At 43.5% G+C, this 13,281-nt stretch overlaps 1 long non-coding RNA gene across 1 annotated transcript; it reads left to right on the top strand.

Moving 5' to 3' along the window:
- Positions 1 to 5,285: 5,285 nt before the first annotated feature.
- On the top strand, positions 5,286 to 6,305 carry LOC146979270 (uncharacterized). The gene is made up of 3 exons (XR_015036856.1): positions 5,286 to 5,436; positions 5,576 to 5,726; positions 6,026 to 6,305. It is a non-coding gene; the product is annotated as an uncharacterized LOC146979270 (long non-coding RNA).
- Positions 6,306 to 13,281: the final 6,976 nt, after the last annotated feature.

Raw genomic sequence — 13,281 nt, 5'->3', positions numbered from 1 at the left:
AATAACTAGTCCAGTTCGAACTAATGAGGACCTCCCATTAGTTCGAACTCTCATTACTCCGATTGTCGGACCAATGGGAGTTCGAACCAATGGGAGGTCGAACTAATGGGAGGTCGGACCAGTGCCATGGACCCCTGTCGTGTTGGTGCTGTGTTTCAATTACTGTCGTGTTGGTGCTGTTTCAGCTACTGTCGTGTTGGTGCTGTGTTTCAGTTACTGTCATGTTGGTGCTGCGTGTTGATGCTGTGTTTCAGTTACTGTCATGTTGGTGCTGCGTGTTGATGCTGTGTTTCAGTTACTGTTGTGTTGGTGCTGTGTTGATGCCGTGTTGGTGCCGTACAGGCAGCTTGAAAATGAATTAAAAAAAAAAAAATCTTCCGTGCAATGTCTTTCTGTGTACGTAAATATCTCATCTTACAACATGAAAATCTGCGGCTTATAGTCAAGTGCGGCCTATATGGAGACAGCTCTCCATTCCGACACCCCTCCATTTCGACACCCCGCTGTTCCGAAATACCCCCACTTCGAAACACCGCTGTTCCGACACAGTCCCCCCGCAGCTGTCCAATGTCGAAGGTGCTGAACCGCGTGATGTTGTTTACATTCTGCTTTGTGGCTTGTCTGTGAAACGTGCGCTGCTCAGGGACTGGGCAGATCTGTCCCACTTGCTTTCTCCCCGACTCCGTTGTTGGAGATCTCCCACACAGTAAAAGGAATACACTTTTTTTCTCCCCCCCTGCGCCGCTCGAGCGCGGCTGAACCCGGCTTGAGCTCACAGGGGCGCGAGGCTGCTGCAGCCGCCGCTCGTGCTGACAGCTGACTGAGGGAGATGCTTTGGTTGGGCTTAGGCAATGAAGAAAGGAGTTGGTTAAGTTTAGTAAAAAGACCAGGTAGAGGCTAGACAGGCTAAGCATAATGAACATTATGTCATTAATATTAAGTATTTGCTTGTTTTGCAGTTAATTATGCACATGATCCGTTTGACCCCAAAAAGGAAAAAAGGATCAATGCGCACTGCGCACTGGGGGTTTCCCCCAATAGCCTTTTCGGAGTAGCGGGGTCTTTAGAAAAAATTGAAAACCCCGCTATTACGATGAATGGAAGTCTATTGTCGGAAAGGCGGGGTGTAACCGGCCTATATATGTACAAAATTGATTTTCTTTTAAAATTCAGGTGCGCTCAATAGTCCGAGATTTACGGTAGTTTCATTATGTCCTGCTTTTTTGTGCTGAATTGACACTGTGATTACATAACAGCTACTGTTAAATGTCCGGTTACAGGACACGGATCAATGATTTGTGGCTTTTTTGTGTGTGTTTATAAAACAATAAGTTAATAATAATTAGTATAATATAAGTATATATAGTATATATACTTGTTTTCTCCTTCTCATCCCCTCTACAGTAGCGCACAGCGTCTCCCAGACTGTCATGTAGCTTACGGTAAATTCTCATAAATAAAAAGACAGAGTCTCAATTAGACGGGTCTGTCTCTAGGTTTGAGCTAATAAAAGCCGGTCTCAATTAGACAATTAGAAGCCGGGTCTGTTTCTATTTTCTACAAGTTCTTGTGAATGAACAAAACCTCTTCAAGTGCTTCATTCCTGCTACAACAGACCCGACTCAGTCCTGAGCTGATTTGTTCGAAATTAAATCGTGAGTTGATGTCGATGTGACTGTATTGGCTATAAACTACAGGTCCACAACCTGGAGATGCCCCAACGCATCACAGTGCCTGTAAGCGGAGGGAGAACACTGGCATTAGTTCTCCTACTTGAAGGACTGCAGAGGAGGCGTAGAGGGAGAAGGAGCAGATTTTGGGTTCATCCCCTCAACCAGCAAAGAAGACAATAAGGCGATTTTCACCATCTGGTGGCCGAACTGAGGCTGGACAGCCAACGCCACCACCAGTATTTCAGGATGAGTGCCGAGCAAATGGACAAACTTCTATCCTTCATTGGCCCTGAAGTGACCAGGCAAAGCACAAACTACAGAGCTGCCATAGAACCTAAGCAGAGACTGGCTGTAGCACTAAGGTAAACCACAAACAAATGAAATCACAGACCACAAGCTGAAGAAACATTTTTAATACTTTTCAAATAAAAATGTGAACATATAAGTAACTGAAGTATTCAAAAAATAGCAAAAGTGAAAAAGATTAAAGAGCTTTAAAAAAACAGAATAAAAACTTAAATACTTTAATATAGTAACATTTAAAAAAAAGTTAAATCTTCAGGCGAACAAACAAGTTTTCTCTTTTTACATTTACTACATGTCTGTGTAGTATGGCCCTGTAGCGTTTGGGTCTTCCCAGTCAGAATGCAGCATTTCTGTGAATGCCCCTGTTTGTGGGGGGTGGTTAATGGGCCGAAAATGTCCTGGAGTGGGGGGAGGCAACGGTGCTCTAGGAGGAGGAGGTTGAATTTGTGAGGTGTGAGATCTTTGTCTCAGAGCGGGGAAAGTGGCTTGTTGATCCTGGCCTCTTTCAAGGTTGTGCAACAGATACCCCTTTCCCACTGGTCAAAAAACCCGCTAACAATCGGCTTTTGGTGGCAGTGGGAAAGACGCACCGAGCCGGTCAAACGACCCGGCAAGCGACGCGGGTTAAAATCGCCTTTAATCGGCTCGGCTCCGATCGGCTTGCAGTGGGAACGCCAGACCCGCGTCAACCCGCTAATTTACGTGATGACGCTGAGCGTTACGTGCCGCCACGTCATCGCGCCGGTCGCGTCTCATATCACGTACCAAAACAAAGCTCTGCTCCGCTCTGCTCTCATTCCAGACTGGGATCAAAAGATCAAACAACACTGACCAAAAACGATTGAAAAAAAGAAAAGAAGCAGACAGTCTGTTTAACTGACGTGTTGTGCTGCGGATGTCCGTCATACGGCCGCGGCAGACTCGCTGTCCTCCGCGGTCCTGGTGCTCCGCAGGTCGGCCAGTCTGCCTCGGCGGACGGACACTCCGCGGCGGGCGGACACTGTGTTTCTTGCACCGCGGATGAGAGCGGGGCGACTGGTTTATGCTCTGTCTGATCCCTCAGCGGGGGGTCAGACTCGGCTCATTTTGGTCTATGGGAAAGGGGCCAAATGCTGATTGTTAGCGGGTCGACCTGCGTTTAAAAAACCCGCGTAGACACGCTAATTTTAGTGGGAAAACGGCTAGAGACAGGATCTCCATTTTTGCCTGTTGTCTACTGTCCTTATTTAGTCTGTGCAACATTGGGACAATGCTCAAGGCAAAATGGTACGCCTCATCCAGGTCCCCATAAGGCATGTGAGGTTTCGGCACCGGCTGCTCCAGCAAAGACATCAGTCGCTCCCCAATGTCTGCGTCTGGTCTTTGGCCTCTTCTGGTTTCACGGGGCGCCCGCGCTGCAACAGCCGGTGTTGATGTCCTGTCCCTGGGGCTACGGGACCTAGAGGTAGATGGTGCTGGGGTTGATGGAGCCAGAGATGTAGAGGGTTGCGAGATGCCAGGGATGCTGGAATGATCCTCAGACCCTGACAAAGACTGAGGGGTACCTGACCATTCCTCATCTGTTTGTGACTGGCTCAAGTTGCTTTTTGAGCTATATATTTAAAAAAAAATGCATATGAACATAACAGTTTTATATACAAGTTATATATACAAGTTCTCACCACTTTAATTGTGCACTTTGAAGAAACATTTTTTATTACAACACTACTGTTATCAGTATTGTTTGAGGCTTCAATAATTTAATGAAATTTACTTTTGTTTACTTTTGTCATAAACACGTTGTCTGTCACGGACTCGGTGCCACCGCGAGCTCCTTTTTTTTTCAACTTGATGAGAGCAGTGACAGCGGAGGCTCTGAGTGCAGGTTTGGTTTTCAGCAGCGGTGTGGAAAGCAGAGAGCCTCCACTCTCCCTGTAACAAGCTACAAGTCATTTATTATGCTGTTAATGACGGTAAAAATGAAACATAAGGTAAATATCCTGCATAGTTCTCCTCCTCTGCTGTCCTCTGATCAGAGCGGAGTCCCTAGCAACAGCCCGTTTTACCTAGCAACGGTCTAGCAATCGACTGCTGGAATTCTTTTTCTGTTGTTGTTCTGGTAATTCTACATAGACCAGAGCGGCATCTTTATGCAAATGAGGATGACTGAGGCATTCTGGGTAATTTAGGGGCAGCGCCCGGCAATTTTAAATACCCTCCATTGAAAAGTTCAACATGGTAAAGAGTTGTTGTGTCGCTGGCTGTAGCAACAATATTTTAAAAAATCCACTTCTCCGGTTTTCACCACTTCCTTGTCAGGTTAAGTACCCGGAGAGAAGGCTTTTGTGGCTACAAGTGATAAAAAGAGAAGATAACTAACTTTGATATCAAAATTTCAGGGTTCCACGTCAACGACAGAATTCACTCTGACTATGTGCCGTCCATATTTCACCACCGTAAGCAGACCCTCTGGTCTCAAAAAACTGAACCGCTTCAGAAGTGCTGCAAAACGAGCTGCTGTAAGTGTGTTACGAAGGCAGAAAAAGAGACCCGGAGGAACATCTGTGGCAGATGATGGACCTAATGAAGCCCTTGATGTTGTGGCAGAAGGTGAGAGGGCTCAGATGGCTGACCTTGACGATCTAAGACCTAACGTCCAGGCCAATGAAACTGTTGATGTCCATCATCCATTGGCCCAAGATGAGAGGGCTCAGATGATGGCCGAAATTGATCACCTGCGACGAGAGAGAGATAAAGCATGAAACACCCTGCAACTGAGAGAGAGCTGGACAAGAGACCGCCTGAGTGCCAATTCAGTAAAAGGAGATGAAATGCAAGACAATGACTGGACACACGCGGACTACGTTTACAGGTCTGCACTCCTACCTGGCAAAATTCTACTCTGGAAAAAACTGCAAGATATCAAGTGAAGACCAGCTGTTTCTCACACTGCTGAAGTTGAGACAGAATCCATCCTTCGCCATGCTGAGCCACATCTTGGACCTTAGTCGAACATCAATCAGAGAGACCTGTTCCAAAGATGGATCGATCTGATGGCCAGCAAGATTGCATTTCTGATTCACTGGCCAGAGCGGGAATCAATGTCATGCACAGTCCCACCAAAAATGAAGGCCACATTCCCTAACCTCACCTCTATAATTGACTGCTTCGAAATTCGAATTGAACACTCCAAAAAGCTGAAGGCTAGGTAAGTAGGCTACATGGTAAAATCATAAAATGTACAACCATTGTTCTTAATAATAGTAATAATAAATAATAATAATATATTTTGTTTGTAAAGCACTTTTCATTCACAGGAATCTACAAAAGCTGGACAACAGTAAAATACTTTATCACGTGACATCCAGCTGGCAGCATCACATTGTTCTCAAGAGGCTGGGGTGGCAGAGCCTCTGATGTGAAGATTGTCAGAGAGTCAGGTTTCATCTCCCCCTCATACCACCAACCAGGCAACCAGGTAAGGAATAGGAGTGCATTCAAAGTTGCTCCAAAAGTCATGCCATATCATTGATCCTCAATAATGTGCAGGTATAGCATTGAGTACTATGACCATTCAACCATCCAATAAACTAAATACGTCTCGTTCGTTCTTTCAGATCTTGGCAGACTGCGGGTTCACCTTAAAAGAGGACTTTGCACTGCTTGGTGTCTCACTGCTAACCCCGGCCTTCACTCGTGGCAAAAAACAACTCCCAGGGAGGGAGGTTGAAGAGTCCCGGGTCTTGTCTAACATCAGGATCCATATCGGTAAGTATACTAAAGCAATACTTGAAGAATCAAAACTTAAGTTTGGGGAGTCAACAGCAATCAACTCCATCTAAAATGTAACAGTGGTTCCTGAATGCACATATTGTTATTTCTCAGCTGCCTTAGAGCCATAAACAGGGGGAAACAATGCCAGAGTGAGGATTCAAATAATTCATTTAATAACAAAGAAAATCTGAGTGTGAGGCGGAAGCCACAGCTTATCTCCCAATACATAAAAGTCATTATAAACATAGAACCATGGGAGGTTTATGTAAATAGTTAAGCGCTTTTTCTTCCAGAACGAGTGATTGGCGTCTTGAAGGGGAGGTTCCATATCCTGGATGGCCCACTTCCTTTGACCCACGTGAAATCCCTGCGAGATGAGCTGGAAAAGAGAGAGATGGCCAGGGTTGACAAAATTGTACACGTGTGTGCAGCATTAGTAAACATGTCTAGCAGTGTGGTGTTCAACAAGAACAGAGTGGGAGATAAGTAGGAAAAAGTGGTGATGGGGAGGGGGGTATGAGAGATGAGGTTTTCATGGTGTTCCTTTGTTTTGTTTTTATCCTCTGTGAGGAACTTTGTTACGTATGAAAAGTCTAGTCAGTCTATTAAATGATCAATGAGACTGTATGTATATTGAAGTGTCTTGATTTCAAACCATTGCACAGATGCCAAGGCTCTCTTGTCTACCTTACTGCACTGCTGTCCTCTCTGCACTGTTAGACGACCCTCCTCTCTCCTGAGAATGCATGAATTGTGACATGATTTTATTGTCTGTCTCCTGTCTCAGTGATGACAGTACAAGTAGTTATGACAAAACAATTATTTTCTTAACCCTTGTGCAGCGTTAAAAAAAAACTCCCTCTGGTGGCGTTCGCGGTCGTTTTTTCCCGCTAACTTTGACTGCTGTAAAAATATATCAGATACATATTTTTAAAAATTTTTTTGCATAAATCTGTTAATCAACTTCAGTCCTGATCAAAACTACTAAATATTTTTTAAAAATTCAAAATTTTAACCCTTTAAATACCAATTTAAAGGATGAAGTCACATATTTTGGGACGGGAAAAACACAAAATTACCTATTTTCAATACAAAAAATGATCGGAGACAGGAAATTTTTTACCTGTTATCACAGTCTTGGGTAAGTCTTAGATTAGTAACATCATTGACTTTTATGCATATTTAGTTTTCGTGCAGCAACAGATTTTCAAAAAAACTCCCTTTCGTGGCGTTAGCGGACGTTTTTGTCCATAACTTTGACTGCTGTAAAAATATATCAGATACATTTCTTTTTCAAATTTCTTTGCATAAATATGTTAATCAACTTCTGTCCTGATCAAAACTACTAAATATTTTTTAAAAATTCAAAATTTTAACCCTTTAAATGCCAATTGAAAAAATGAAGTCACTGAAATGGGAAAAATTACACACAAAATGACCTGTTTTCAATATAAAAAGTGATCGGACATCGAAAAGATTTTACATGTTATTGCAGTCTTAGACATGTCTTAGATTAGTAACATCATTGACTTTTATGCATATTTAGTTTTCGTGCAGCAAAGGATTTTCAAAAAAACTCCCTTTCGTGGCGTTAGTGGACGTTTTTGCCCCATTGACTCCCATTATAACCACATGTTTTGAATGCAGAGACATGACACTATATAAATATGATTTCTACAGTCAGGGTGATCAACCCTGTTCAGAAGGACTCAAATTAGGTAATTTTACTGTTGACCACCTGGTTCACCCATTTACCCATTATGTAGGCCTGTTGTATTACTGCCTAGTTTCTGCATTGGATATAATGAAGTTTATGAACACATTAGTAGTGCACTTTTCCATCTTTCCAAAAAGAATCTACTCAGCATCAGATTTCTGAATATAAACATTTATTATTAACCACAATGCAATGCAACAACAAAAGCAACCTCAAATAAACAACAACATGAATTATTTAAACCCGAACAGTAAAAGTAAAAAAGGTAAACAACAATGCAGAAAAAATAGTTTTTCTGTTAGAAGACAGGGTAACCTGAGAACAGTGTGTGTGTGTGTGTGTTGGGGGGGGGGTTAGTCTTCCCAGCAAGACTTGCAGCACGTCATTTGGTGCTCTTTGCACACATGCCCTCCACAGCGGACGCATGTGCTCGTGGTTCTTTTTTTTCCTCCTCTGCACACGTTGCAGTAGGCCTACCCCCTCTTGGCTGCTGATGGTTCTGGCTCTGGGTCTTGCTCTGCCGGGGCAGTTGCAGCCACCTGCATTTCCCTGACGAGTGCGGCAGCAGCTGGTCCTCGTGGAAGGTGCTCTCTCCTCACGATGGCTGGGGACACCAGAGCATTGCCCAGCTCTTCCAGGAAAAGCCTTCTCCTGTACAGCTTTCCCTGGTTCCATGTCGGCTCCACAGCCAAGAAGATGACCTGTGCATTGTAGGCTGACACGTCAAGCATGTTAAAAAACAATGCCTGTGGCCACCGCTTGGTCCTCCGTTTGACGCTGTAAGTGCCGACAAGCTATAAAGATAATAGAACAAGAAAACAATAAGTACTTATTTCATAATGGTAAGTATGTGCAAACATTATCAAAACAAAAGTATCTAAATGTATCTCTTACAAGCACACAAATTCAGTAAAAAATTTACAGGAAAAGGATGTGGTAAATATGTAATGGCACATACCTTGTCAAGATTGTCAACACGGCCTTTGCAGTGGTTGTAGGCGATGACAATCTCCGGCTTCTGCTTTAGGCCCTCTGTCAGTGCTGGCTCCCGGTGCCTCGTGCTCAGCAGGAGCACGTTCCTCCCCCGTTTTGGAACATAGCTCACAGCTGTGGTGTTCCGGGTGAAGGCAAAGATGGAGGAGAGGGCAGCCCGGCCTTTAGTCTGCACAAGGTTGGGTGGCAGCTCCGGCTTGTTCCTTCTCACTGTCCCAACCAAGGCGACTTTCCTTTTGAGGAGCTCTTGGGCAAGCGGGTACGTGGTGAAGAAATTGTCACATGTGACCGTGACACCCTGGAGTCCCTCGGTCATTTCCAGGGCCACACGCTGACCCTGGCCAACTTCTGGCTTGTCTCCACTCTTCCCCAGGTATATGTCACATTTCCATGCGTAAGAGGTGGTGACATCAGCCGTAACCCAGATCTTCAGCCCGTATCTCGCGGGTTTTTTGGGCATATACTGTCTGAACTTACATCTCCCCTTAAATGGGACCAGCTGCTCGTCTACGGTGACGTCTCGGCCAGGGTTGAAGAGGAGGGGAAGCCGCCGTCTCCACATCTCCCACAAGGCCCTGATGTGGGCAAGCTTGTCCTCCCTCAGACGAGCAGGTCTCTGGAGCTTGTCGTCAAACCTGAGAGCAGTGTTGATGTCGTGGAACCTGCGGCGTGGCATGGTCGCCCTGAAAATAGCACGTCCTCTTCGTTCATCCCACAGGGACAGTGTGGTCTCTCCTTTGGACTTAAAGACTCCAGCCAAAATCAGGACACCGATGTAAGCCCTCAGCTCTGTGACGTCCATGTCGGTCCAGTTTTGCAGGGAGCGGCGCCCATTTAGGTTCGTCATTCCCACAATCAGATCCATCATTTCTGTGGTAAAAAAACAGGTCAAACGCAGACTCAATGTTGTCGACCCTCACCACAGCATGATGAGTTGGACCTGGAGTCACCCCTCTGGCTGGCATGGAAAAGTATGTGGTCTCTGTGTTGGTTGGAGACCACACTTCTCCATTTCTCCCAACCCATCCAGATCCAGGATCCTCTTCATCTTCCTCAGGGTCAGATGAAGTTGGAGGGGATGATGGAGGTGGAGCAAAGTCCGGATCAGACTCTCCTGAGGTGCTGGTGTCTGAAGAGGATGAAGAGGATGAAGACTCTACAGACTCTCCACTCTCCAGAACCATTTCCAGGGCTTCTCTGTCGCTGAAGTGCCGATCCATGGTTTCTCTTGCTCTTCTCACTAGCAAATGGCCAAGAGGACCTCGTGCACGCGGTGAGGTAGACTTACCTTGTTTATGTTTACTCTATGTCGATTCTTTGAAGTTCTGAGTTCCCAGGCTCCTCTTCTCAAGATCAAAGGGCCAGGTGCATAAACACACTATACACTTTGTTAGGGTGCATGTTTTGATTTTCTGGCTGTATCAGGGTCAGTGAAAGGTCACACACCTAATCACCCCCCCCCCACACACACACACACACACACACACACACACATGCTCAAACTCCTTTATATCCAATGCAGAAACTAGGCAGTAATACAACAGGCCTACATAATGGGTAAATGGGTGAACCAGGTGGCCAGGTGGTCAACAGTAAAATTCCCTAATTTGAGTCCTTCTGAACAGGGTTGATCACCCTGACTGTAAAAATCATATTTATATAGTGTCATGTCTCTGCATTCAAAACATGTGGTTATAATGGGAGTCAATGGGGCAAAAACGTCCACTAACGCCACGAAAGGGAGTTTTTTTTGAAAATCCTTTGCTGCACGAAAACTAAATATGCATAAAAGTCAATGATGTTACTAATCTAAGACATGTCTAAGACTGCAATAACATGTAAAATCTTTTCGATGTCCGATCACTTTTTATATTGAAAACAGGTCATTTTGTGTGTATTTTTTCCCATTTCAGTGAATTCATTTTTTCAATTGGCATTTAAAGGGTTAAAATTTGGATTTTTTAAAAAAAAAATATTTAGTAGTTTTGATCAGGACATAAGTTGATTAACAGATTTATGCAAAAATTTTGAAAAAAATTATTATCTAATATATTTTTACAGCAGTCAAAGTTATGGACAAAAACGTCCGCTAACGCCACCAGAGGGTAGTAAATTTGCAGACAGTGTATTATTATTATTTTTTTCAACTATCTTTTTATTGAAAACAAGGTACAAAGAGACAGTAATATAGAAAGACAACATTTTTGATTTTTCTCAGAACACAAACAAACACCCCCACCCAACCCTGCAACATCCGGTGCATCCCATTTCAAGAGAATTAAATAAGTATATAAATAAATAAAGGTTATGATCTTGACAGGTAAAGGTATCATTCAACATATATGAAGAAATTAAGTTTAAGTATCAAGTTTGAGAATAAATGAGGAGGCTGTGTTTGCTGTGCAACATCATGCATCACCCTTCAGGATATAGTACCAGTGGATTCATGAGTTATCGGGGAGAGTTTTAAGTTTGTTTATGAAAGACATTACTGGGCTCCAGGTGGAATAAAATAGGTTTTTCGACCCTCTAAGTGTGTATTTGATCTTTTCAAGACTTAAATGGAGCATAAGGTCACTCATCCATAAGGAGGTGCTGGGTGGTTTGGGGGATTTCCAGTGCAACAAAATCCTTCGGCGGGCAAGCAAAGTAGCAAATGCTATAATGTCCTTATGCTTATTGATAATATATTGGTCAGCTGGAACTATACCGAAGATGGCAGAGTAGGCGTTAGGTTGCACATTTAATGATAGTGCTTGTGAAAGAATTCTGAAGACTGCTGACCAATAATCTGAAAGGGAAGAACATGACCAGAACATGTGTGTTAATGTTGCCGAGGCAACATGACATCTCCTACAATTCTCATCCACCTCGGGGTAAATTTGGGCCAACCTAGACTTGGAGAAGTGTGTACGGTGCAAAACTTTAAACTGAATTACACCTAGTCTAGCACATGAAGTAGTTGCATTAACTCTCTTCAGAGCTTCAGTCCAGGATTCCTCAGGTATTACATCCCCAAGCTCCTCCTCCCATTTCCCTTTAATTTTAATGAGAGAGGTGTCTCCAAGAGATGATATATTAGAATAGATTCTTGCAATGAAGCCCTTTAAATTGGAGGGAATTTGGAGGATATCATCCATAGCCGTAGGTTGAGGTGCACTGGGGAAGTTTGGATCTAGATTTTGCATAAAATGTCGGACCTGGAAGTATCGGAAAAGACTTGAACCAGGGAGGTTGAATTTTTGAGAGAGATGACTAAAGGTGGAGAATACACCTTGGCTGTAGAGATCTTTAAATTTGGAAAGGCCAAGTCTTTTCCACAGGGCAAAAGTTTTGTCTAATCTTGGTGGGACAAAAAGATGATTATCACAAATAGGAGCCAAATGAGAGAGATTTGTAAAACCAAAGTGGTTTCGAAATTGTGACCAAATACGTAAAGTGTTGATAACAACAGGGTTAGAGGTATAGGAAGGAGTAGACAGAGGGAGACTCGAAGTAACTAAGGCAGGAAGGGACGTCAAAGTGCATGACTCATTTTCTAATTCACACCACAACATCTTAGGAGCATGACACCAGTATATGATTTTCTGAATGTTAGCCGCCCAGTGATAGTGAAGCAAATTTGGTAAACCCAATCCGCCCTGAGATCGATGTCGTTGCAGAAGCCTTTTTTGTATCCTAGGGGCTTTACCGCCCCAAATGAATGATGATATAATCTTATCAATGGACTGAAAAAAAGGTTTTGGGAGAAAAATAGGGAGACATTGAAAAAGATAAAGGAATCGGGGTAACACGTTCATTTTAGTAACAATCACAGCCCTCTTTGTTATAGGGAACATCGCGGAGAGGTTGTTTCCGTCTCCGCGTCGTCCATTAATTACCTACTGATAATCGGACACCTCGAATATACCATGGTCACTTACGAAATAAATAGATATTTAAAAATAAAAGACCAATACTTAAATGTTGTTTTTTACAGTTAAAACCATACTTTTTTCACAATGAGCCCTGAGCGGACTATTTAATATCTCTCGTCGGCGATTAAAAAAAAAAAAAAAGATAAGAAAAAGAAAAGAGGGATCCGCTGTGACAGCAGCGTAGGGCCAGTGACTCTGCCACAGCCTGATAGTTGATCGGCGAAGAGAGGTGAGGTGACGGCTTAAAAGTAAAAGTATTATTCAGACGGCCAGTGCATTTTTACCGCTTGTGTGTTTACAGACTCCACTGTCATGATGCGCTGAAGAAAACTTGTTAGCTGCCTGTTACAGTAGAAGTTGGCTGTTGCTGTGATGGATGTGCTTGCCTCACATCGATAGTGTGTAAAGTTAAAGCTATTTTTCAGTGAATAAATGTCTCCTCAATACCAAATCGTCTTCCTTTCCACCTGTCAATTAAAATTAAGGAGGTTTAGCACAAGAGGAGCAAGTTGGCTCTAACTTATCATTTGTCTAGGTTATTACTTTTTGATGTAACCCCAACATTTCAAGCTTAGCCTAATGTTTTGTACTCTTGATTTTCAGACCATGAGCATTTTAAAATATTTCAGGACAGCAGGAGGGAGAGTTTCAGCTGACTCTCATTCTGTTAGAGGGACAGAAAGTGAGGAGCAGGTGAATGACATAGGGACAGCAGGGGAGGCAGCTTCCCCTGAAAGAGGGACAGCAGGTGAGTTTGACAGCAGAGAAAGGGGAAGTTGGTCAGCAACAGCGTAGTTGAGGAGCTGTTGGTGTATATAGGAAATAATTATTTTGTTCATGCCATTAAGGTCCAGACAAACATGGGAAGTCATGGAACGCTGAATGGCTGCAAATGCCTCAGTTTAAACACTGGCTCTATAAT

Source organism: Trachurus japonicus, chromosome 10 (genome assembly GCF_045865225.1).
Source record: "Trachurus japonicus isolate A0001 chromosome 10, Traja_1.0".
NCBI classification, from domain to species: domain Eukaryota; kingdom Metazoa; phylum Chordata; class Actinopteri; order Carangiformes; family Carangidae; genus Trachurus; species Trachurus japonicus.
This window is presented reverse-complemented; position numbering and strand designations above follow the sequence as displayed.